Below are 23,913 nucleotides of genomic sequence, written 5' to 3'. Positions count from 1 at the left end.
AAAAGCTAAAAAAATATTTTTACAGTAGGGCAAGCTCTTTGCAGTTCAATAAACAAGGATTCATACTCCAAACCCAGCATTGTACAATGAAGATAAATTCCTTTTGTGGAAAAACTTGTATTGTTTAATTCTTTAAGTTCCTGCTTTATCAAACTCAGGGTAGTCAGGGAGCTGGATCCTATAACCACTCACTGGGTACATATACACATACTCACAGTCTCACTCACTCATTCACTTACTCCAGCCACAAATGACAATTTGTGCCAGTTCACACAGCATGTTTTTGATGGGAGAAAATCAGAGCACTTAGTAAAAAATTACACAATCACAGGAAATAAATGTAAAGGGTACAATGAAGGCACAATGACCAGGAAATGAAATGGAGAATAAGGCAGTGTAAGTCAGCAAACAAGCTGTGTCACTCAATGAAAAAAATATTTTCATGTAGTATATTATATTCGTGTTTATTTATTTATTTATTTATTTACTTTCGTGTATTCATGAATATGTATTCATTCAGTATTATTTGAGAAGTTTGCATTTCATTATTTGGAGCTTCAGGTTTTTGTGAATTCTATTATTTCTTAGGGTCTTCAGTGTGGCTAATTAACTATGAGTATTTTGTATGTATGTATATATGTATGTAATAATGTAAAGAAGAAAAGGGAGAATAAATATTATAACAGAAAATGATAATGCATCCTTTCGAATCATGTAGAATGAGCATTGAAGCAAACCAATAAATGCAATATAGGGTTGTTTTGGAAAACCATTAAACATCTTTATAACACAAGTTTGGCACTTAAATAAAGCTTCTGTTATGCTTTTGAATAGTAAAATGGTGGGTGGGTTTGGCATAATGGGTAAGCTCTTCACATCACAGCCACATGGTACAGAGTTTGATCCTGACCCTGGATAACTAACTCACCTTAAAATAGTCCTGCAGAGGAGTTAGCCTAGTACTCATCTATGAAAAGCCATGCAGTATATATCAGCTTCTGTGTTATTACCTAATAATGGTACATATATATGTCTCAACAATATTACCCTGTCCAGAAGCGATTGTTTATTATTGGGCTTGTTAAACCTAGCTTGGGTTTGGATAATTTGAGCTCAGCCAAATAGATTTAATGATGTGGTGGGTGAGTCAATAGTGAAGGAAAGACAATCTATTTCTTGGTCCCCGAGATCAATTGTTTCATAAGGGATGCTTGATCATAGGATCATAGGAGGTTACTAGGCTAAAGGCCTAGGGCCCATACAAGCCTAGCCAAGTTCAACCCCTGTTCTCAAGGGTGTCTGGTTCAAGCAGACACTAAAATCAGCACCTATTGCCCTTGTCCAAGAGGGACACTGGTGGAACTCCAGGAGTGAATTTCCGGTTACTATCCAATCGTCCAAATTGCACTTAAATAGGGCCAACGAGGGGCTTTGTTTAACATTAATCAGAAGTTTATTCCAAAGGTGGGGCAACCTCTGTGAGACAAATCTGTCTCTCCAGCAAGTTCTGTTGATGTCACATACCAGATAAAGGTCCTTTGAGAGGGTGACCCATGTGCCACTTGACTTACAAATGTGCAGCATTTCTATCAAAGCTGGGTCAGAGATTGCTCTATATGCAAGGCACAGGTCACCTCTGAGCAGTCTGTATGGCACAGAGCAAAGTGACAATGATTTCAGTCTGTCCGCATAAGACAGATCTTGAAGTCCCTGAATTTTCTTCTTAAGGAACCTTTGTGGTCTCTCCAATTGCTGCAGGTATTTGGAGAGGAACATACTAAAGGCAGCATTGTACTCTATTATTGGCCTGATGAGAGAACAGTACATTGGGGTTATAACCTCTTTTTTTCTGTAGGCAATGCCTTTACTTATGAGATAAGCAATATAAAATGCCCTTCTTACCACTGTGGAGACAGGGTGACCAAAATTAAGGTTGCTGTCAACCTGTGTGGCTAGATCTCTCACCACTATGTATTTAGGGTATTGCTATTGATGTGATAGTTTTGCAGGAACATCACCCTTGTCAAAGGGGATGATAATGCATTTTTTTTGCATTAAAGTTTAAGACCATGACTTTGGCACAAGTCATTAGTCTGCTTAAGACCTTCTTGCAGGATGTTGACATCGCTAGGCATTTCAGTGATCACTCCTAGTTTACAATCATCAGCAAACTTTGTCAGTCACAGTCCTTTAGTTTTAGCCTGCACTTCAGAGAAGTAGATTCTGGACAGTAGGGGTTCCAGAACCAATCCCAGTGGAACACCACTGGTTATGGGTCTGCTGGAGGAGGAGGAGTCCCCTGTATTTACCATATGAGTTTTATCATTGAGCCAATTTGCAGCCCAGCTGACTATATATGGGTTGATACCCAGCTGGGTGAGTTTATCAATGATCAATAAAAAACTCTCTGAGGCACACCACGACAATAAAAGCAAACTGTTTAATATAAAGGAAGAACTGACATAAAAAAAAAAATAACATCGATTCAGTTAGCGCTTTCACATTTATCCAAATGCTTCATCAGACTGTTAACAATAAATATATTACCACAGTTAAATAGCAGCTGCTTTGCTCACTAAAACATGTCATCACTTATGGCACTAAACATATTTTTAAGTTCACTGTCATAGAATTAGTATGGAAGAACAACAGATTAGGAGATCATCCCTGTGGTCGCGTGGGTTTCCTCCGGGTGCTCCGGTTTCCTCCCACATCCCAAAGACATGCTGTAGGTGGATTGGGCACTCTAAATTGGCCCTAGGTGTGAGTGTGTGCATGTGTGTGCCTTCTGTGGAAGGTTGGGCATCAGGCTGGCAACTCGACACTGTAAAACTCCACTGCCAATCATGAGCGGACAGGTGATCCGCTGTGGCGACCCCTAACCAGGAAAATGCCGAAAGAAGAAGAAGGGACTATATACAGCAAAGGGAAGCCAAATGGATCATGAGGCTGCAAGAAGATGGATCCTCTGGCTTGAATGATAGGCTTTCGTTAAAGTCTTTTCTTATAGCTAGGAATCAGAAACATTAATGGCTATCAAGTGTACTGTCTTAGATATTTGATGTTTTGGTCTGTCAGGTTACTTGTTACATTTATAGAACTTGATTGTTGTTACTAAATGGAGTTAGTCATTAGGTATTACATTATATTTTACATGTCATGAGTAACTAAATGAAATTAAATGTTTATATAAGTGGATTTTTAGAGTCAATCAGCATATTTAATAGTAGTTGAATGTAGTAATGTTTTATGATGAATATTTATTATTATTATTGAGGGTATTTATACATATACACACATTACTTATGTTATTTGTTTATGTAGTATTGAGTGTTCATAATGATGTTTTATTTTTATGCCATTCATTTTTAGAAGTGAGATCATTTTAAATTCAGCTACTTATCAGTGATTGGTTAGTAAGTCAAGGAGCTGCTATTTAACTGTGGTAATATATTTATTGTTAACAGTCTGATGAAGCATTTGGATAAATGTGAAAGTGGTAACTGAATCGATTTTATTTGTTTTTTATGTCAGTTCTTCCTTTATATTAAACGGTTCGCTTTTATTGTCATGGTGCGCCTCAGAGAGTTTTTTATTCAACATACATTTTCGTGCTTTATTTGGGGCACTTTATCCTTGTGAGTGGTTTTGTTTTTATTAGTTTATCAATGCTGCCTGAGTGGGGGATTGTGTCAAAGGCCTTGGCTAAGTCTAGTTAGGCCGTATGCACAGATTTGCCCTCGTTTAGGGCTTTGGAGGCTGTCTTGAAGAAGTCCATTTAACAGGCATGATCTCCCCTTGACAACGTCAAACTGGGTGGGGGTCGACATTTGGAGATTTCCTGTATCTTTGTTAATAAGGTTCCATGGCCTTGCATATAAGGCTGGTCAGGCTAATGGGTCTATAGCTCCCAGGGTCCATGGATGCACTCTTTTTGTGCAGAGGGACAATGGTAGCTGTTTTCCATTCCAGTGAGATGAAGCCAGTGCTTAGGCTGTGATTGAAAAGCGTGGTCATTGGTAATGCTAATTCCTGTTTTAACCTATGTAGAGCACAGTCCGGGATGTTGTCTGGTACCATACAGCCTGTATTTTTGGCCTTGGAAAGGGCATTTTAGACCAGCTTGTTAGCAATGCTAGACAGGAGACAAGTGTTTGGGATGCTTTGGGGTATATGTGGCAGGGACAGGGGAGTGAAGTTTTCACTGAACCAGTCAACCAACAGGTTTGCTATATACACAGGTTCTGTATATGTGGTAACATTAATTATGAGTTCAATGCAAATCTGGGCCTTATCTTTGAGGTTATGGATGTAACTAAAGAATGCCTTGTGGTTATCCTTAGTCAGGGAAGCTAACTGGAGTCGTAATTAGCTTTGGAGAATTTCAATAGGAGTCTTATTTACTTGTTTAAGTTGAGGAGGGAGTGTTTCCAGTTTTGAGACCATTCCTTCTTGCTCTTAGACAGCAAATTCTTTCTCCTGTTGTATAGCTTATCAATGCCCAGTTGTCCACCAGGAAGGTTTGTTTTTCCTTGAAGATCTTGCTTTCTTCTGTCAGGTACGGCATAGTCAATACAATTGTACAGGTTCTTGTATAAAGCATTGGTGAATAACTCAGCATAGGTGTCTGTTCCATGAGTGGGAGGAGGGGCTATGAAGCTATTTATGCCATTATTTAAAAGGTTGTATTTTGCTTTAGATAAGTTTTTTAGTCTAGTTGTTACTAAGTGGGGTCTTGTGTTATATTTACTTCTAGCGAAACTGATTTGTGGTCAGATCTCACCACAGATGGCCACACACTGTGGTGGTGCAGCGGTCTCCATGTTGGTGAGCACTAGGTCTGGGATGTTTGAGCCCCTTGTGGGTGTGTCAACCAGCTGGTCCAGGTCACTGGAGCTAACAAAGTCCAAGAACCTTTGGGCAAATGAGTTAGAACACGTATAATTTACCCAGTGAATGGACATTTAATTAATGCTATCCAGTGAAGAATATCTGTCATAGTAGAGATGTTATATCCTGGTAGGATGTATAGAGCAATGATAATTGCAAGACTGCTCTGCAATTTGTAGCATGTTACAGGCCACCCTCTCAAACTCAGGAACCTCACATGGCCTTCCTGAAAACATTGGAGGGGATAAATGTATCTCCAAACACCATCATACTAGGTGACTTCAACTACCCTAATATAGACTGGGAACACTACTCAAGCCCGAACACTCTAACCCAAAGATTCCTGGAGTTCATAAACTCAAATGCCATGGAACAACTAGTCACCATCCCCACAAGAGGTGAAAACATACTTGATCTCATCATCACGAACATGGGATCAAAATGTTCAACACCGAAGTATACCCTCACTGGTGAGATCAGATCATAAACTAATCTCGCTGGAGGTCCTCATCCCGCCCCACCTGAAACAAAAAGACCACAGTGAAAAACTTCTCAAAAGCCGATTTCACACTTCTAAAAACTAGTGTGGTCTCCTTTAAGGCCCCTGAGCCAGTGGTAAACATTACTCAAACCGCTGAATCACTTACAAATGCCTTCTACCAGCACCTACAGGACTGCATGGATCAGGCAATCCCAAACAAAACTAAGACTCTCTGTACCAAAGGCAAGCATCCAGTCTGGTGGACCCCAGCCATAAACAAGCTCTACAACAAAAGGAGGAAGCTACTACAAGATAGAGCAAAATCCTTGAAAGGTAAGACGCTTTGATCATTATAAGTAAAAAACTAAGAGCTCTCATAAAATGATCCAAGGCAAATTTTGAGAGAAAAATCGCCAAGGACTCTAAAGACAATCATAAGGCCTTCTTTAGCTATGTTAGAAACCTAGGAGGAAACTCCCAGATATGCTCAGAATTAGTTCAAAATGATGTGAAAATTACTGAACCTACACACATTGCTAACATACTGGCTGACAGGTTCAGTGCAAACTTCTCCCTCCCCCAAAAGGAGAGATATTTATTCCAGAGGATTGTAGCCCCCAAACATCTCCAACGCCCAGGTGAGAACTGCCCTCACTAAGGCAAAAACACAGCATCCATGGGACCGGATGGTGTCCCCGGCTGTGTGCTTCATGAACTCAACGAGGAATTAAACCCACAGTTAGGACAGCTGTTTAATCTTAGCCTCACCTCAGGATACGCACCCAAGGAGTAGCGAACCGCGACTGTGGTCCCACTTCATAAGGGCGGTGCCTCCACAGACCCTGGAAATTACCGCCCCATTAGCTTGGCAAGCCTTATCTGCAAAGCCATGGAGAGGATCATAATGGAACTCATAAATAAAGACATAGGGAACTTGCAGACTTTGGATCCAACCCAGTTTGGCTTTGTCAAAGGCAGATCCTGCCTCTTAAACTTGGTTGACTTTTTCGAGACAGTCACCAAGGCCATTGATGAGGGAAAGGCAGTCCATACAGCCTACCTCGACCTGGCAAAGGCCTTCGACACAATACCCCACTCAGGTATCATCGAAAAACTCATCAGCTTGAATGTAAACCCATACATCACAAGATGGGTTGCAAGTGTCAGGTAAGTTATTTCTTTTATTCTTTTTTTTTTTGTATTCACAGTATGACAACTTCAAACATATGGTCTCAACCATATAACGTTCGAAGTTGTCATACTTCGACTATGTGATATAGTCCCGAACTACCATTCACTCTCCTCCAGATGTTGACTGTAGACTAATAAATGTGTGTAGTGCTGATCTTGGTTATTTTAACAACACACTACCCCCAAGATTTTTTTCTTACATGGCAGTTCTATTAGTGGTCTTAATTTCATATAGGTTGAACTTCCAGATCACTTAAGCTGAGAATTTATGACCATATGTGGTGTGACTGAGATGGTGGCGTGAGTGCACCAGATTTTAGTTGCATTGTACTGTGAGAAAGCTTTTGACAGGATTTTATTATCATATGTGATCCAGTCAGTACTGCAAGTTTAGGATCAAATGGTATCAGTTATTAATAATTAAAAAAAAAAATCCTGTCACAACATGTATCAACAGACTACTTGAATGACGTTGGTTTTCCAAAATTATTGGACAAGAGACCATCTCTACAAAGAAGGCTTTCATGAAGATATTGTCTTCCATACAGGGACTACCCTTTAAAACAGACAGTATGGATAAAAAGGTAGACTCTATATAACAGAATGGCAACAAACAATTTAAACTTCTAAAAAAGTATGATCCAACAACAAAATGCTAATACAGATAGACAGCAGAGAAACAAGTTTAAATGACAGTGAGGGAAGACTGGGTGAACAAGAAAACCATACTGAGTTTTTGCTAAAATGAAACAATTGGCTATGGATAAAATGGGTGACCTAGAAAACTAGGAAAGACAAATTTTCAATGTGCTTGTGAAAACTGAATGAGAAAACATGGTTAATTTCTTCACTATCTGGATTCCAAAAGAGTTAATCATTCAAGAAGGATTGCCATGTGACATAGTGAATGCTTAACAATCTCTCATAAGTCCTTCAGGTAAGGAAGGAGTACCACCCCCATCTATAATTGGAAGGAGTCCCTCCCAGGTCTGTAACTATCACATTTATCTCACACCGGGACAGCAAACTTGTTATTAGAACTGATTGGACAAATCTGCCTTGGAAAACTGGTAATCATGTCATATGTGCTACATAAAAGGATTTCCCCCAATAAGGAAACCTCCTTAAAAAACTTCTCCAAAGCCAACTTCATGCTACTGAAGTCAGAAGTGACAAACTTCATGACACCCATGCAGACGGGATCTCAAAGCTCAACTGCAGAATCCTACACTAAGGCACTGTAGGAGCACATCCACTCATGCATGAATCGTGCCATCCCAAATAGAACCAAGATCCTCTCCTCCAAAAAAAGGAAGCCGATCTGGTGGTCCCCTGCTATAAACAAACTATACAACAGAAGAAAGAAACTGTTGCAGAAAAGAGGAAAATCCCAGGATGCAAAAAACTCTCTCACCAGCCTCAGTAAGAAGCTGAGATCCCTCATAAAATCCTCAAAAGCTAGTTACGAAAATAAAATTGCCAAAGATTCCAAAGACAACCTCAAGGCATTCTATAGTTATGTCAAGAATCTAAATGGCAATGCTCAGATCTGCTCTGAGCTTCAACAGAATGGCATTAAATGTACTGATCCCAAGGATATTGCCAATATCCTGGCAGATCAATTTAGTGCCAACTTCACCCCCCTCTCACCCCCTAAAGGGCCCATCTCAATACCAAAAGATTGCCAAATTCCGGTAATCACGGCCACACAGGTAGAAACCGCACTCTCCAAAGCTAAGAATACAGCATCCATGGGACCAGATGACATCCCAGGCTGTGTACTACATGAACTACAAAATGAACTGGCACCTCACCTAAGTGTCATGTTTAATCATAGCCTCACCTCAGGCTTTGTGCCCACTGAGTGGCGCACAGCTACATTTATCCCACTCCACAAGGGGGGATCCACCTTGGATCCCAAGAACTACTGTCCTATCAGTCTGACGAGCCTGATTTGCAAGGGCATGGAATGCATTATCATGGAACTTATAAACAAAGACATTGGCAACCTTCAAACACTGGACCCCACCCAGTTTGGGTTTGTGAAGGGCCTATCTTGTCTCTTGAACCTGATTGACTTCTTCAAATCAGTCTCCAGAGCTGTGAATGAGGGTAAGGCAGTCCACACAGCCTATCTGGACCTCGCCAAGGCCTTTGACACCATTCCCCACTCTGGAATCATAGATAAACTTACTAAGCTGGGCATAAATCCCTACGTCACTCGATGGGTTGCCAACTGGCTTACTGACAGAACCCAGACTGTAAAAGTAGCCAACTCCAAATCCAGCTCCAGACAAGTGACAAGTGGGGTACCTCAGGGTTCAGTCCTGGGACCACTCTTGTTTGGCATCTTCTTCTCTGAAGTATAGGCCAACACTAAGGGACTCCGGCTAACAAAGTTCGCAGATGACTGCAAACTGGGAGCCATTATTGAATCCCCAAATGATGTGGATATTCTACAAAAGGGCCTTACAGAAACAGATGCCTGGTGCCAGTGCCATGGGATCAAGCTTAATGCCAAGAAATGTATAGTTATGACCTTTGGAAAAAAACATGTACCCATGAATTACCACATAGGTGGCAGTACACTAAATATCGAAAGTGGGATGAGAGACTTAGGGATACAGGTGGACAGTGGTCTCACTTTCGATAACCACATCGCCACAACAGTCAGGAAATCCTTCTATGTGGCACACCTCATCACTAAAGGCTTTTCATCCAGAAAAAAGGAGGTCATTGTCCCACTGTACTCATCCCTCATTAGACCCATTATAGAGTATAATGCCCCATTTGCTATGTACCTCACAAGACATCTGCAACAGCTGGAAAGGCCACAGAAATATCTCACTAAAACAATCACAGGCCTAAAGCATATGCCATATGCTGACCGTCTAAAAAAACTCCAGCTATACTCTGTGGCATATCGTCTACTCAGAGGCGATCTCTGCTTAACATACAAGACCATGTCAAACCCAGAGCTGTTGGACATGCTTCACTTAAAGAAATCCCAATCCCTCAGAGCCACATGCTCCAGGGATCTAAACCTTGTCATCACAATGAACAAAACATGCTGGAGGGATAGGTTCCTGACCCAGAGACTCCCCATACTCTGGAATAGACTGCCCATACATGTCAAGCAGAGTGCCTCCTTGGCCCTCTTCAAAAGGAACTTTGATGATTGGATGGGAGATAGGAAATTCACCCCAGGGATCATGTCAGTCACCCTGCTAGATAGGGGTCCAGAGAAGTAAATATTGTGGGAAGAAATATCCAGGGAATTGTTATGGCTAGGCTTGTATAGGCCCTAGGGCCAATAGCCTAGTACCAACCTATGAACCTATGAACCTATGAATATTCACAGAGAACAATGAAAGAAAGGAAGGCATGTTTACCAGTGGTAAAGTCCCTAAGAAAATATGGTATTAAATGTCACATTTTCCAGCAAGATTATTATTTTTTTTCAAAGGGAACATGTACTTGCTTTGACTCCATTGAAGATGCCCTTTCCTTTCTTAACTCATTCCCTCCAAGAGAGTTCTGGTAGTTTGCACTGTAACTTCCAAAGGGCAGAGTTAGATTTTAATAGGATCGAATTGTGTCCTCACATTTCAAACACACATTTGTATCTCTGCAATCAAAGGTGTTATTAAAGAAGTGTACATGGCAAACTCTTCATCACAATCTGTTTTTACAGAGGTAGTATTCTTCAGGTTCTAGGTCTTAAAATGGATTTTATAAGTCACAGTAAACATAGTAATGATTAAGTTTGTAATATTTTATAAATAACTTACAATATCTCAGAAACTGCTCAAGTTACACTCATCCTATCAGCAGTATTTTGTTCACCCAGTTGAGAGCTTTCATATGTGTCTAAGCAGTTCTGTCTGTACTACATGGTTGTTAAGATATTTAGAAAAACATGAAATGTATGACCATATAAATACTTATATGAACGTCAATTAATATCTCTTTATCTGCACTAGACAGAGGTCAAATATCATAGGTTCATAGAAGGTTACTAGGCTAATGGCTCTAGAGCTCTTACAAAACTAGGCTAATGGCCCTAGAGCTCTTACAAGTTTACCCATATTTATCCCGAGTTGCCCCAATTGTCGGAGGTTAGGTGAGTGAAGTTCACAGAGGTAAGGGTCTTACCAACTTCCTCTGTCCAGGAGGGACATGGGCACCACCCCAGGAGTGAATTTGTGGTCACCCATCTATTGATCTAGGTTGCGTTTGAAGAGGGTCAGGCAGGGTCTCTTTCATGTGAATTGAAAGGTTGTTCCAGAGAAGTGACAATCTTTGTGAGATGTATCTGTCTCTCCAGCATGACCTGTTCATGTCAGAGGCTAGATTAAGATCCCTGGATTAAGTGACTCTCATGCAGTTTGATTTACAAATGTGTAGCATTTCCATCAGGGACTGCCCTGTAAGCCAGGCACAGATCACCCCTTAGCAACCTGTAAGAGACAGAATACAGTGATATTGCTTTCAGTCTTTTCGTGTAAGACTTGTTTTGTGTATCCTGTGATTTCTTGGTGAGAAACCTCTTTGGTCTCACCAGTTGTTGTAAGGTGTCTGGTGAAGCACATGCAAAAGGGAGCATTGTACTCAATTATCGGATTGATGAGGGTCGAATATAATGGAATTATAACATCCTTAGATCTAGATGTGATGCCTTACTTATAAGATGTGCCACATGGAAGGATTTCCTTACTATTGTGGATATATGGTGGTCATAGTTCAGATTCCTGTCAACCTGCGCTCCCAGACCATGTACCACTGGGTCTACACTTAGGGGGTGCTATCTATAATGTAATTAGCAGGGATGTCAGCTTTCCCAAAGGGAATAATAGTACTTGTTTTGCATTTAGCTTTAATCCGTGGCTTTGGCACCAATCATTTGTCTGTGTTAACCCTGTCTGCAATATATTAACATCAGTGGGGAACACAATGATTGCTCCCAGTTTGCAATTGTCAGTGAAGATGGTCAGCCACAGGCTGTCCAAGTTTGCCTGGACTTCTGAGAAATAAATTCTGAACATTAAGGGGCCCATCACAGAGCCCTGTGGTATGCCACTGGTGACTGGTCTTTTGCTAGAGTTGAAGTCAGCCTATAATTCCCAGAGTTGGTTGCTGGAGTGGATTAGCAAGGAGGAAGTAAGGATAGCTATGAAAAGGATAAAGAACGGAAAGGCTGTTGGTCCAGACGACATACCTGTGGAAGCATGGAGGTGTTTAGGTGAAATGGCAGTGGAGTTTTTAACTAGATTGTTTAATGAAATCTTGGAAAGTGAGAGGATGCCTGAGGAATGGAGAAAAAGTGTTTTGGTACCAATTTTTAAGATTAAGGGTGATGTGCAGAGCTGTAGTAACTACAGAGGGATTAAACTGATCAGTCACAGCATGAAGTTATGGGAAAGAGTAGTGGAAGCTAGGTTAAGAAGGGAGGTGATGATTAGTGATCAGCAGTGTGATTTCATACCAGGAAAGAGCACTACAGATGCGATGTTTGCTCTGAGAGTGTTGATGGAGAAGTACAGAGAAGGTCAGAAGGAGTTGCATTATGTCTTTGTGGATTTAGAGAAAGCATATGACAGGGTGCCTAGAGAGGAGTTGTGATATTGTATGAGGAAGTCGGGAGTGTCAGAGAAGTATGTAAGAGTGGTACAGGATATGTACGAGGGTAGTGTGACAGGGGTGAGGTCTGTGGTGGGAGTGATGGATGCGTTTAAGGTGGAGGTGGGATTACATCAAGGATCAGCTCTGAGCCCTTTCTTATTTGCAATGGTGATGGACAGGTTGACAGACGAGATCAGACAGGAGTCCCCGTGGACTATGATGTTTACAGATGACATTGTGATCTGTAGTTAGAGTAGGGAACAGGTGGAGGAGACCTTGGAGAGGTGGAGATATGCTCTAGACAGAAGAGGAATGAAGGTCAGCAGGACTAAGACAGAATATATGTGTGTGAATGAGAGGGAGGATAGAGGAGTGGTGAGGATGCAGGGAGTAAAGGTGGCGAAGGTGAATGAGTTTAAGTACTTGGGATCAACAGTTCAGAGTAATGGTGAGTGTAGAAGAGAGGTGAAGAAGAGTACAGGCAGGATGGAATGGGTGGAGAAGAGTGTCAGGAGTGATTTGTGACAGGTGACTACCAGTAAGAGTGAAAGGGAAGGTCTACAAGAGGGTAGTGAGACCAGCTATGTTATACGGGTTGGAGACAGTGGCATTGACAAAAAGGCACGAGTCAGAGCTTGACGTGGCAGAGTTGAAGATGCCAAGATTTACACTGGGTGTGACAAGGATGGACAGGATTAGGAATAAGTATATTAGAGGGTCAGCCCAGGTTGGAAGGTTTGGAGACAAAGCCAGAGAGGCAAGATTACGTTGGCTTGGACATGTGCTGAGGACGGATGCAGAGTATATTGGGAAAAAGATGCTAAGGATGAAGCTGCCAGGTAACAGGAAAAGAGGAAGGCCTAAGATAAGGTTTATGGATATGGTGAGAGAGGACATGCAGGTGGTTGGTGTGACAGAGCAAGATGCAGAGGACAGGAAGAAATGGAAACAGTTGATCTGCTGTGGCGACCCCTAATGGGAGCAGCCGAAAGAAGAAGAAGAAGAAGTTGATGCCCCCCCTCCCCTTTATGCAGAGGGATTGCTGTTTCTGTCCTCCATTCCACCAGAACATAGTCAGCTCACAGGCTGTGGTTAAACAGGGATCCAAGTGGGTCTGCTGTTTCATGTTTTAAGTTGTTTAAAAGGCAACCTCTGATGTTATCTGGTCCCATTGATGCCATGTTTTTGGCCTTGGAGAGCTTAGACATGACATGCCCTCTTGAGATAATAGGCTATGGAATGGTGGCAGGTATTCTTTGGGGATAACTGTTGGGGACAGGGGATGAAGTTTGCTCCAAATCTGTCAGCTATCAGGTTGGATATTACCTCCATTGAGTATGGGTGATGCCATGCACAACAGGTTCAGAGCATAGCTGGGTATTCCCTTTTAGATTTCAGACTTAGTTAAAGAATGCCTTGTGATTATCCTTAGCTATGGAAGCTATTTTTACTTTGTAATTAGCTTTGGAGGACTTTTCAAGATCTCTTATTTGTTTGTTTAAGTTAGAGAGGAGTTTCTTCCTCTGCTGAATCAGTTCTCTCTTGTTCTTAGACAGTTTCTTTCTGTTATTGTACAGCCTGTTTATACTACGGGACCACCAGAGTGGCTTGCGTTTTCAGCAAGACCTGGTTTTAATCCAGTCAGGTACAGCCAATTCTATACAATTGCTTAAGTAGGTATACAGGTCATTGGTGTATGCCTCTGCATAGGAGTCTGTTATCTGCGTTCAAGGGGGCTAAATAAATACATTTCCTCTGCATAGGAGTCTGTTATCTGCGTTTGAGGGGGCTAAATCAATACATTTGTGTTTGCCATTGTTTAAGCTTTAATATGAAATAAAAGTGAAAAAGCAGCAAACCAAAGACCAGGAAGGAGTTGGACCACAAAATTTATAGGCTTCGTTCGTTTAATAAAACACCACAAACTTCATCAGAATGTAATATGAAATATTTTAATATTTTGCATGTAGCATGATTTTGGAATTATTAAAACAAATTTGAACAATATATGATGCTAGTAACTACAGAAACACCTGGAGACCTGACTTGACCGGAAAGAGTTAAATCTTAAAAAAAAAAAAAAAAAAAAAAATGGACTGAAGTCATACACGCCTAAAGTGACAAGCAAAAAGATCTGGTAGAAATGCTGATCTAATAAAAAACATAAGGGCTTATGAAAATGGATCATTAATGCAATGGACTGGTGTATTCATCTAAGTAAAGTATACTTTTTGTCTATTCAGCAATACAGATAAAACAGCTTCATACAAGATAATATTTCTGGTCCTCAATGTGACATTATTATCCACTTTTTGTGAGAATTTAAAACGCAGGTCTTGAGAATAAATATTATTCCTTTAATTGGTCAGCTTAAATATAACACAGCTTTATAAAACAGTGCAGTGACAATGGTATAAAGCATAAAATTCATATTTATTACCAAAAATAAAACAAAATTCAAACTGGATGAGCACTTTTGGGTAGTTACCCTTCATCAGATCTGAACATTCACTGATAACTGAACAGTTATAAATATGTCCCAACCAATCGCTTGTGATATATAAATAAATCATAGAACTAGTTAGAAAGATATTGGCCAGATTGTTAATGTCCATGGCCAATAGTAACAACTTCCTATAACTTAAAAGCATAGTCTCGTTGGCTAGGCCCAATCATTCAATGCCCAATGCATATCAGATAAAGCTTAAAAAGTCATTGGAAGTTCACATTGCCCATAGCCAATACTCATAAACCTCTTGGTCAAGTATGCCACTTTAAAAACTCAAAAGATCACTAGAAGTTAACCTCATCCATATCAAATCATTTCCCTCTTCCTAATCAGATGCAGTCGTGTTCTGACTCTTCAAAGTAAACCTCTCTATGACCAATCAAAATAAAACCAGAATACAGGAAGCTAATTAAAGCTCCTCATTGGCGAAGACCAAACACAAGTAATTTCCTCAGTAAGTATGATCGTATCCATGTCAATCAGAAAAAAACTATTATATTATATTATATAACAAATCAGAAAGGTGGAACTTCATAAGAAGTTGCAGAAATCAGTTGTTCTCACATTTTTCATGTTCACAATCATAATAGTTAAGATTGTTACTGAAAATGTAAAATAAGATTATAAATGCCATCCTTATAATACTGTATTTAGAAAAAGCAAGTATTTAAATCAAATGGTCGTATCAGCTTACAAGTCACCAGTTCATTTCATCTCAATCAATATACATCAGAAAAGGACTTAAAAGATCATTGCAAATTCTCATTGTCTATAGCCAATACTCACAAACTTCCCGGTCAAATAAATGTCAGTAGCCAATGTACATCATAGTAGAAGCTGAAATATCATTGGAAGGTCACATTATCTATAACAAATAGTGAGACACTTCTTAATCAAATAATACAAGATACTAGTTGGAGCTCCTCATTGGCAAAAACTGACAAGTAATTTTCTCGATAAGCATGATTGTATCCATGTTAATCATAGAAACCTATTATAGTGAGATTCATAGGAAATTCCAAAAATCAGTTGTTCACACATTTTTTATATTAATAACATAATAGTTAAGATCGGCATTAGAACTTTAATAAGGTTTTAAATTCCATCCTTACAATGCTGTTTTCAAAAAATGTGTGTGTGTACGTGTGTGTGTGTGTGTGTGTGTGTGTGTGTGTGTTTTATATACATATATATATATATATATATATATATATATATATATATATATATATACATATATATATATATATATATATATATATATATATATATATATACTGTGTGTGTGTGTGTGTGTGTGTGCGCGTGTGTGTACTGATGGTGCGTTAGGTAAGTGTAGTGTTTTTTAAGGGTTTTGGGGAGGGTTTGGGTGTTTGTGAGCATGTTGGGGAGTGTTAGGTGTGGGTTAGGGTACGTAGGTGAGAGTGTGAGTGTGTCAGTGTTGAGAGTGGTGGTGTCTGTATCTGTGTGATGTGTGTTTGTGCGGGGGATGTGTGGAATGTATGTTGGTGGGTTTTGTGTGCATTGGTGTTTAGTGCAATCCTGGAGTTAGTATATATAAGTAGGGGGTGTGGGGGCACAGTCCCCACATGGGGTTGCAGGGGGGCTTGCCCTCCTGCTTATAGTAAGTGTGTGTGTGTCTGTGTGTGTGTGTGTGTGTGTGTGTGTGTGTGTGTGTGTGTGTATGTGTGTGTGTCTGTGTTGTTGTGCATAGGTAGGTGTAGTTGTGTTTGTGTGTGTGCTTTAATGGTTGCAGTTTCGTGTTTTGCTTTTTTGGTTTTATATTTCAGTATTTCGAGATTATTAAGTGAATCCATATATATATATATATATATATATATATATATATATATATATATATATATACACACACACACACACACACACATACACACACACACACACACACACACACACACACACACACACACACACACACACACACACACACACACACACACACACACACACACACACACACACACACACACACACACATACACGCACCATATATAGTTTGGTAAGCTCTGCCCTAGGTATGTCTTATTACCTGTTTTAGAATACTTTATTTACAATTCATAACTGTTTACAGGTATATGTCATTTAACATGTAAAACATATTTACTTTTCATTTGATTACTTACAAAATATAACATTTCTATTACCATACTGTTGCTTTAAGTGATCTGTATGCTCAATATGCAAATGGAATTACTAATATGTGATTTCATGATTTTGGCAACGTTTTGCTAATAGAATTTTTTTCTCTGACTAGGCTTGAGCTCCTTCATTTGTTTAAGCAATAAAGGTAAGTTTAGAATATTTTAAAATACAGTATTGGAATAAAAATGTAATGGAATTACTTTTCAATGCAGAATAGAAAGGACTTCAATGGTAGAGCTTCCAGTTTGTTATGCAGTGGAGCACAGAAAGCATACACTGTGTTACCTGTTTTATATACTATTTTATCTGATCATATATTCATCTAAAACCATAAAATCTGTCTAGAATTACCTGCCCACTTGCAGAGTTCCTAACTTGATATACTTATTGAATAATGACAATAACTATAGTTATATACCTCTTTTACTTGAGAAAATGTATATTAATTCACACTCTGTTATTCTGTCAACATCTCATGCTAATAGTAGGAACACTTTCAAAAAGTAAGGCCTGGTTATTCCTGATTATTTCTGGATTTCCCCTAATTCTGATGAAGTTTGCTCCTGATTCATTTGAGAGCTATGATGTCTTCACATAAGTATTACTTTTTTCTCTCCATCTTTCTTAATGTTAAATTTCATATTTTAATCTGATTTTACCAAGACCGCATGTTATATATTGCTGTTACTTGTCAGGTTATTTTGGAACAGACAGGAAAGCCTTATTTGCATTTTAAATGGGTTGCTGGAATAGCCTTTTGTTTGTTTATTTACATTGGAGGTCTGAAGTTTGCAATTAGGATGAGTAAAAACATTCTCAGACTTCTACAGGTTCAAAAAGCATCAGTCTTCATCTTTTTAACTCCAATTTACCTGTTTAGGTGCAGCAATTTATATCATGTAGTGAAGGAAATCATTTTCTGTATACAATATTGTTAGTACATGTTAGTTAAAACAAGAGTAATGGGGACTGTTTGAAGCCTGGCAGTTAATACAGCAGAACTTCTGTCTAGCTGTTTCTTGTAGTCCAAGGCTTGATTCACATAGCCTTCATTTATAGTTTCATAGGTAGGTACTAGGCTATCTGCCCAAAGGCATTTATAAGCCTAGCTGGAATGTGCTGGCTTTCGCCGCCCCGTTAGATTAGTTGCCTGTGCCTCTGTCCAGCAGAGCCACTGAAGTGATCCCCGGGGTAAACTTTCTGTTTCCCATCCACTCGTCAAGGTTTCTCTTGAAGAGTGTTAGTGAGGAGCTCTGTCTAATGTAGATTGGATACCTGCTGTATGATTCTGAGTAAGTTACTTGACCAGGTAAGGCTTTTTATTTTTTCTTGGAAGGCTGGAATGGTCTCATAGATAGTCTCCTTGACTGAATGCCTATAAACTTAAAGACTGAACATATGATGTTAAGTTTCTCTCTCGCCTTCATTCTTGCTGGTTGAGTTCAGAGCTGACCTTCGGCTCTGACTCGGCCATTTTCTAAAGCTCGAGAGCTACTTACTGGCTCGAGGCCTTCCTATATCCCACAATGTCTGGTGCTAGACCCCCAGATCTCGTTTGCCGCTTCAGCTACGAGGTTACGCTTTACTGGCTCAGGTCGTATTCATCTTTTTGTAATATTAGTAGTTAAACTTTTAGTGTATATTTTTCAAGTTTTTTTGTTTGATTAGAGTAGTACTGTAGATTAGTCTTAGTTTTTCCTATGTTTTCTGACCCTTAGGAAACTCGTTTTACTTAGAGAGTTTTCTCCCCTCCCCCCTATCTCCCTAAGTAGGCCATTTAAATTAGAGGCTATCCCCTTCCCTTTTAAATTGTTCCAGTAGGAAGTAGTGTTTAGCCTTTGTAGCCTAAGATAATAGTCTCTTAGTTTTGTTAGTATTGTTACCTTTAATTTTTTGTGTGAAGGTGTGGGACTAGTGTGTGTGTGAGTGTGCGTGTTTTTTTTTTTTTTTTTTGCACTAGTCTAACATTCATCCATCGGTATTCCTTTTTTCTTTAACATGTCAAAGGATACCAAGGTATCAGGGTTCAAGAAATGTGACTCGTGCTGTCAGAAAATGTCTCTGACAGACGGTCACACTTCTTGTGTTTATTGTTTGGGTGCCCTACACCTGCAGGACTCTTGCGCGGTATGTCATGCCTTTAGTCCGAGAGTCCTGCAGGAGCGTAGGAACAAGTTGATTCTCAGGGGGTTACTAAAACCCGAGGGGTCTCCGGTGAAGTCTCAGCCAGCGAAAACCCCTAAGCCCACCAAGCCGTCGGCTCCCAGTACTGAGCCGTCGGCAGGTGGAGCGTCTGCTTCAATTTTGGTTCCGTCTGGAACTGAAGTATCTAAATCTCTCTCGGCTCCGAACTTGGTGTCGGAGCCATCAGGGAGCCATAAGCAATCCAGGTCACCATCCCTAGAGTCGATTTGCTCGGCTCCGGGATCGCCTTTGCTACAGTCTGAACGGAGCCATCGGTCCCACTCTTCTCGGTCCTCGAGGCTATCCGATCATGACTTGGAGAGAGTGGTTAGTAGACTCCTCAAATCGTAGGCCCTTAAAATGTTAACTAGCCCTCCTCATCAGGCTGTGGCTGCTCCTGTTTCTGAAGTAGTTCCTCCTCCGACTCCTCTTGTCAGTTCAGAGCCGGAGCTTGTTGGGGCTCGGATCCTGGAAATGTCAGCATCAATGCTTCCCCTTTCGGCTCCATCGTCGGCTCTGATTTCTTCAATGGTTCCGTCCTTGGAGGGATCTGGGCACCAAGATTCCCTCGTCGGCTCCGAGGGGGCGAGTGGCATTGGACCCTTGTCTGACCCCGTTCTCCCTCTCGGAGTCTCGGCGCAGGAAAGCTCGGCTCCTACATTGGCCTCAGAGCCGTCCTTTTCCATGCCGGAGAGGGTTCCTGTCTCTTCGGAGCGGGGGCCCTCTTCTCTGCCAGACAGGGGTGCCTTCGAGGTCATGAGGAGCGTGCTGACTTCTGAGTCTGCACCTCGATCAGCCCCTTCAGCTCCTCCCCCCAGGGTGCTTGCTTCGGTCTTTGCCCCTCCTCCAGACCCCAAGCCAGGGGATCAAATACTCCAGGTCACCCCACTGGGTGTATCTTCCTCATCCGAGGCCTCCCCTGAGATTTCAGAGGAGCCCCCTTGAAGGAGGAAATGTAAGAGGAAACATGTTGACTCCCCAGAGTCTGTCACATCAGATACTGACTTGGAGGATTCGGAAGGGTCCCCAAGATCCCCCTCTGAAGATGTCTCTTTCTCAGACATCTTTGAGATCCTTAAGCAGAGGGGGAACTGGTCTGCCCTTAACCCTTCTGAGGACGGGTCGGTATACTTGGATGCGTTTGGTTTTCACCCCTCCACCTCCTGGGTGACTCCGCCTTTCGATCCATTGATGGAAGTAGTGGCTCGGAAGGCGTGGTCAGCTCCAGACACACTGGAACCAACCCCCCGCAGGCCCACTAAGTTTATTACGGACCCTCAACATAAACAGTTTTTGACAAAGGGTGTCCCCATTGATGCCATGGTGGTATCAGCTGCCATGAAAAAGGAGTTGGCTGACACTTCTGTACCTGTCCATCCCCCTAATAAAGAGTCTAGGATGATGGATAGATACGGGAAGCGGATGTTTTCCTCAGCGACCTTCTCCATGCGGTCGCTGAATTATTTGTGCCACTTCACCCGTCTTCAGAGGGATCTCCTCAAGGAGCTAGGAGATACCCTGCAAGATCCATCAGCTGCAGGGGCTCAAGACAACATAAACTCCCAGCTGGCGACTCTTAATTCTATCGTCAACTCCTCCATGCGGCTCATCTCGTATGCGGCTGATGGGGTGAGTAGGGCTGCAGGCACAGGCGTGGCTTTGAGAAGACATGCCTGGATGCGGTTATGTAACTTCGCTGATCCCTTCAAGGCGTCTTTCACCAACACCCCTTTTGATGGTTTGGCTCTGTTTGGACCTCAGGTGAAAGATACCCTTACCGGGTGTGAGCAGGAAGGCAAGACTCTCTCTGCTGTGGGAGTCCGTTTTTCCACTCCCTCTAGACCATACCCTAAGGGTCAGAAGAGTGGAAAGATGTGGTTCCGGAAACCCCAGGGAGCCATGCCTGACACACGTGGTGAGTTTCCCTCCAGAGGCAGAGGAGGGAACAACAATAGACACCGTCCGTGGGGCAGAGGGGGTCCACAGAATCAGGGCAGTAGAGAATCTTTCTTTGACAAGCCCTTCCAGCACCCCTGAGGGGCTGCCCAGCTGTCCACCTTCGGAGGCAGTCAGGGGAAGGTTGTCTCTGTACCCAGAAGCCTGGCATCTCATCACTCGAGACAGATGGGTACAGTCTATCATATCCGGAGGTTACAAAATCCCGTTTGTCCATACCCCCTTAAAATCAAACAACCCCATCCCAGATATTCCACCCAGTCTAAGGGAACAGGCAGTACAAGAAATTTCAAGACTGCTAAAAAAACGGGCCATCCAACAAGTCCCAGCAGACCAGCAAGGATCCAGAATTTACTCAAAGTTCTTTTTGGTACCAAAAAAGACAGGGGACTGGAGACCCATTTTGGATCTCAGCAGACTAAACAAGTCTGTTTAAAGAACGAAGTTCCGGATGGTCACGATTCAGTCCATTCTACCCTTTTTGGGTTAGGACATTTGGATGTGCTCCATAGATCTTCAGGATGCGTACTACCACATCAAAATGGACAGGCATTCCAGAAGGTTCCTCCACTTCTGGCTGGGAGCCAGTTATTACCAGTTCAGAGCCCTACCCTTTGGTCTCACCACAGCCCCCTGGGTGTTCACCAAATGCATGGCAGTGGTTACCGCTCACCTGAGATGGCAAGGATTCCAGGTGTTTCCATATCTAGACGACTGGCTCCTTACTGCTACCACCAGACATCAATTGCTGAGAGCCAGGGATTATACCATCCAAACATGCTCCAACCTAGGTATCTCAATAAATTTCAAAAAGTCTGCATTGTCACCTTGTCAGTCTTTAACCTTTATAGGCACAAGATTAAATACGAAAGATCTGTCTGCAAGACTTCCAATAGACAGAGTGGCAGACATTCGCCGACATGTACAGGTATTATTAGGATGCAGAAAGATTCAGGCCAGATTCATCCTAAAAACCTTGGGTCTCATGGCAGCAGCAATCATATTAGTTCCCCTGGCTCGTTTTCACATGAGGATTCTCCAGTGGATGCTTTTCACCCAATGGTCCTTTCAACAACTTCCTTTGTCTCACAAGATAATAATCACACAGTCATGCAAAGACCACTTGGCTTGGTGGATGGTCTCTCCATCAGTACCCCAGGGCAGACCATTTGTCCTTCCTCTTCCAGTTGCCACAGTGACCATGGATGCCTCCCTGATTGGGTAGGGGGGGCATTTTCAGGGCAGGACTGTCCAGGGCACCTGGCAACCCCATGAGTACCACTTGCACATAAACGTCTTGGAGATGAGGGTGATGATTTTAGCACTGCAAGCTCTTCAGAACTCTCTACTCACTGGGACCATTGCAATTCAGACAGACAATATGTCTGTAGTGTGGTACATCAACAAGCAGGGCGGAACCAAGTCATATCCCTTATGTCGAGAAGAACTCAGACTATGGCAGTGGGCGATCTCCTCTCAACGGTTTCTGACAGCAACGCACATCCCTGGGAAGTCCAACGCCATAGCGGACAGGCTAAGCAGAGCTATTCTCATGCCTCACGAGTGGTTTCTCAACCGGACAGTAGCGGACAAAATCTTCTGCACATGGGGTCAGCCTTGCTGCGACCTTTTCGCAACTCCTCTCAACAGCAAGTGCGACAGTTTCTTCACTCTCTTTCCTCTTCCCGGACACTCCCCCAGAGACACTCTAGTTCACAACTGGCCCCAGGGACTTCTGTATGCATTCCCACCCTTTCCACTAATTCACAAACTAATTCAGAAAGCTACCGTGCTGGGTTACAGGATGATCCTCATTGCCCCCTACTAGCCTCGACAAATCTGGTTCCCGTTTCTGCATCGTCACCTTCTAGAGCAGTCTTGGAATCTGGACCCAGTTCCGGACCTCCTGATCCATCAGTCGGGCAGGCTGCATCAATCTCTTCAGTCTCTCAATCTCACTGCTTGGTTGCTCCACTTCCAACCTTAGCCAGGCTTTTCAGTATTTCCAATTCAGTGCATGAGATTATCCTTTCTTCGCACAAATCTACAACCAGGAAGACTTATGCTAGTAAGTGGAAACGTTTCTCTTTCTGGGCAAAGGCTAGAAATATAGATCCCTTCACAGCTCCTGACCATAACGTTCTGGACTTTTTAGCAGAACTTTTTCAAGCGAGCTCCTCTTTGTCCACCATTAGAGTTCAATTAGCGGCAATCTCTAATTTCCATACGGGCCTGTCAGAAACCAGCATCATGTCCCATAAGCTTTGCAAAGCCTTTCTGAAAGGAACAATCTTGCTCAGGCCTCCAGTGAGAGATCCCCCACCTCCGTGGGACTTAAATTTGATCCTAGCTTCCTTGATACTGCCTCCCTTTGAACCGGCAGCTTCCTGTTCCTTGAAATTGCTTACTTGGAAAACTCTCTTTTTGGTGGCCATTACTTCAGCGAGGAGAGTTTCTGAACTTCAAGCCCTTTGTGTTCATCCTCCTTACCTAGTTTTCCATAAGGATAGAGTTTCACTCAGGACTAATTCTTCGTTCCTTCCTAAGGTCCCCTTCGAAAATAATTTGAATGAATCCATCGATCTGCCAGTCTTTTTTCCAAATTATTCCAACAAAGCTGAACACAAATTACACCAGTTGGATGGTCATAGGCAATTACATTTCTATTTGCATAGGACTGAGCAAATAAGGAAATCAGACCAACTCTTCCTGCCCTATGCAGAGGGTAAGCAGGGTCGACCAGTGTCTAATGTAACCTTATCCAGGTGGTTGTCCTCTATTATTACCCTTGTTTATCAGTTGAGGAATAAAGAACTCCCTGCTAAACCTAAAGGCCACTCTACTAGGGCTTTAGCTACGTTGGTAGCTTTTCAATCAAGACTATCAATGGAAGCCATTTGTGCGGCGGCCACATGGG

At 41.9% G+C, this 23,913-nt stretch overlaps 1 protein-coding gene across 1 annotated transcript in view; it reads right to left on the bottom strand.

The window, feature by feature from the left end:
* LOC122801067 (clarin-1-like) overlaps positions 1-23,913 on the bottom strand; it is a 335,249-nt gene that overhangs the window by 34,699 nt on the left and 276,637 nt on the right. The gene's annotated exons all lie outside the window — the stretch shown is intronic.

This window comes from Protopterus annectens, chromosome 4.part1 (assembly GCF_019279795.1).
Source record: "Protopterus annectens isolate FY-2018-M chromosome 4.part1, PAN1.0, whole genome shotgun sequence".
In the NCBI taxonomy this organism is placed as follows: domain Eukaryota; kingdom Metazoa; phylum Chordata; order Ceratodontiformes; family Protopteridae; genus Protopterus; species Protopterus annectens.
This window is presented reverse-complemented; position numbering and strand designations above follow the sequence as displayed.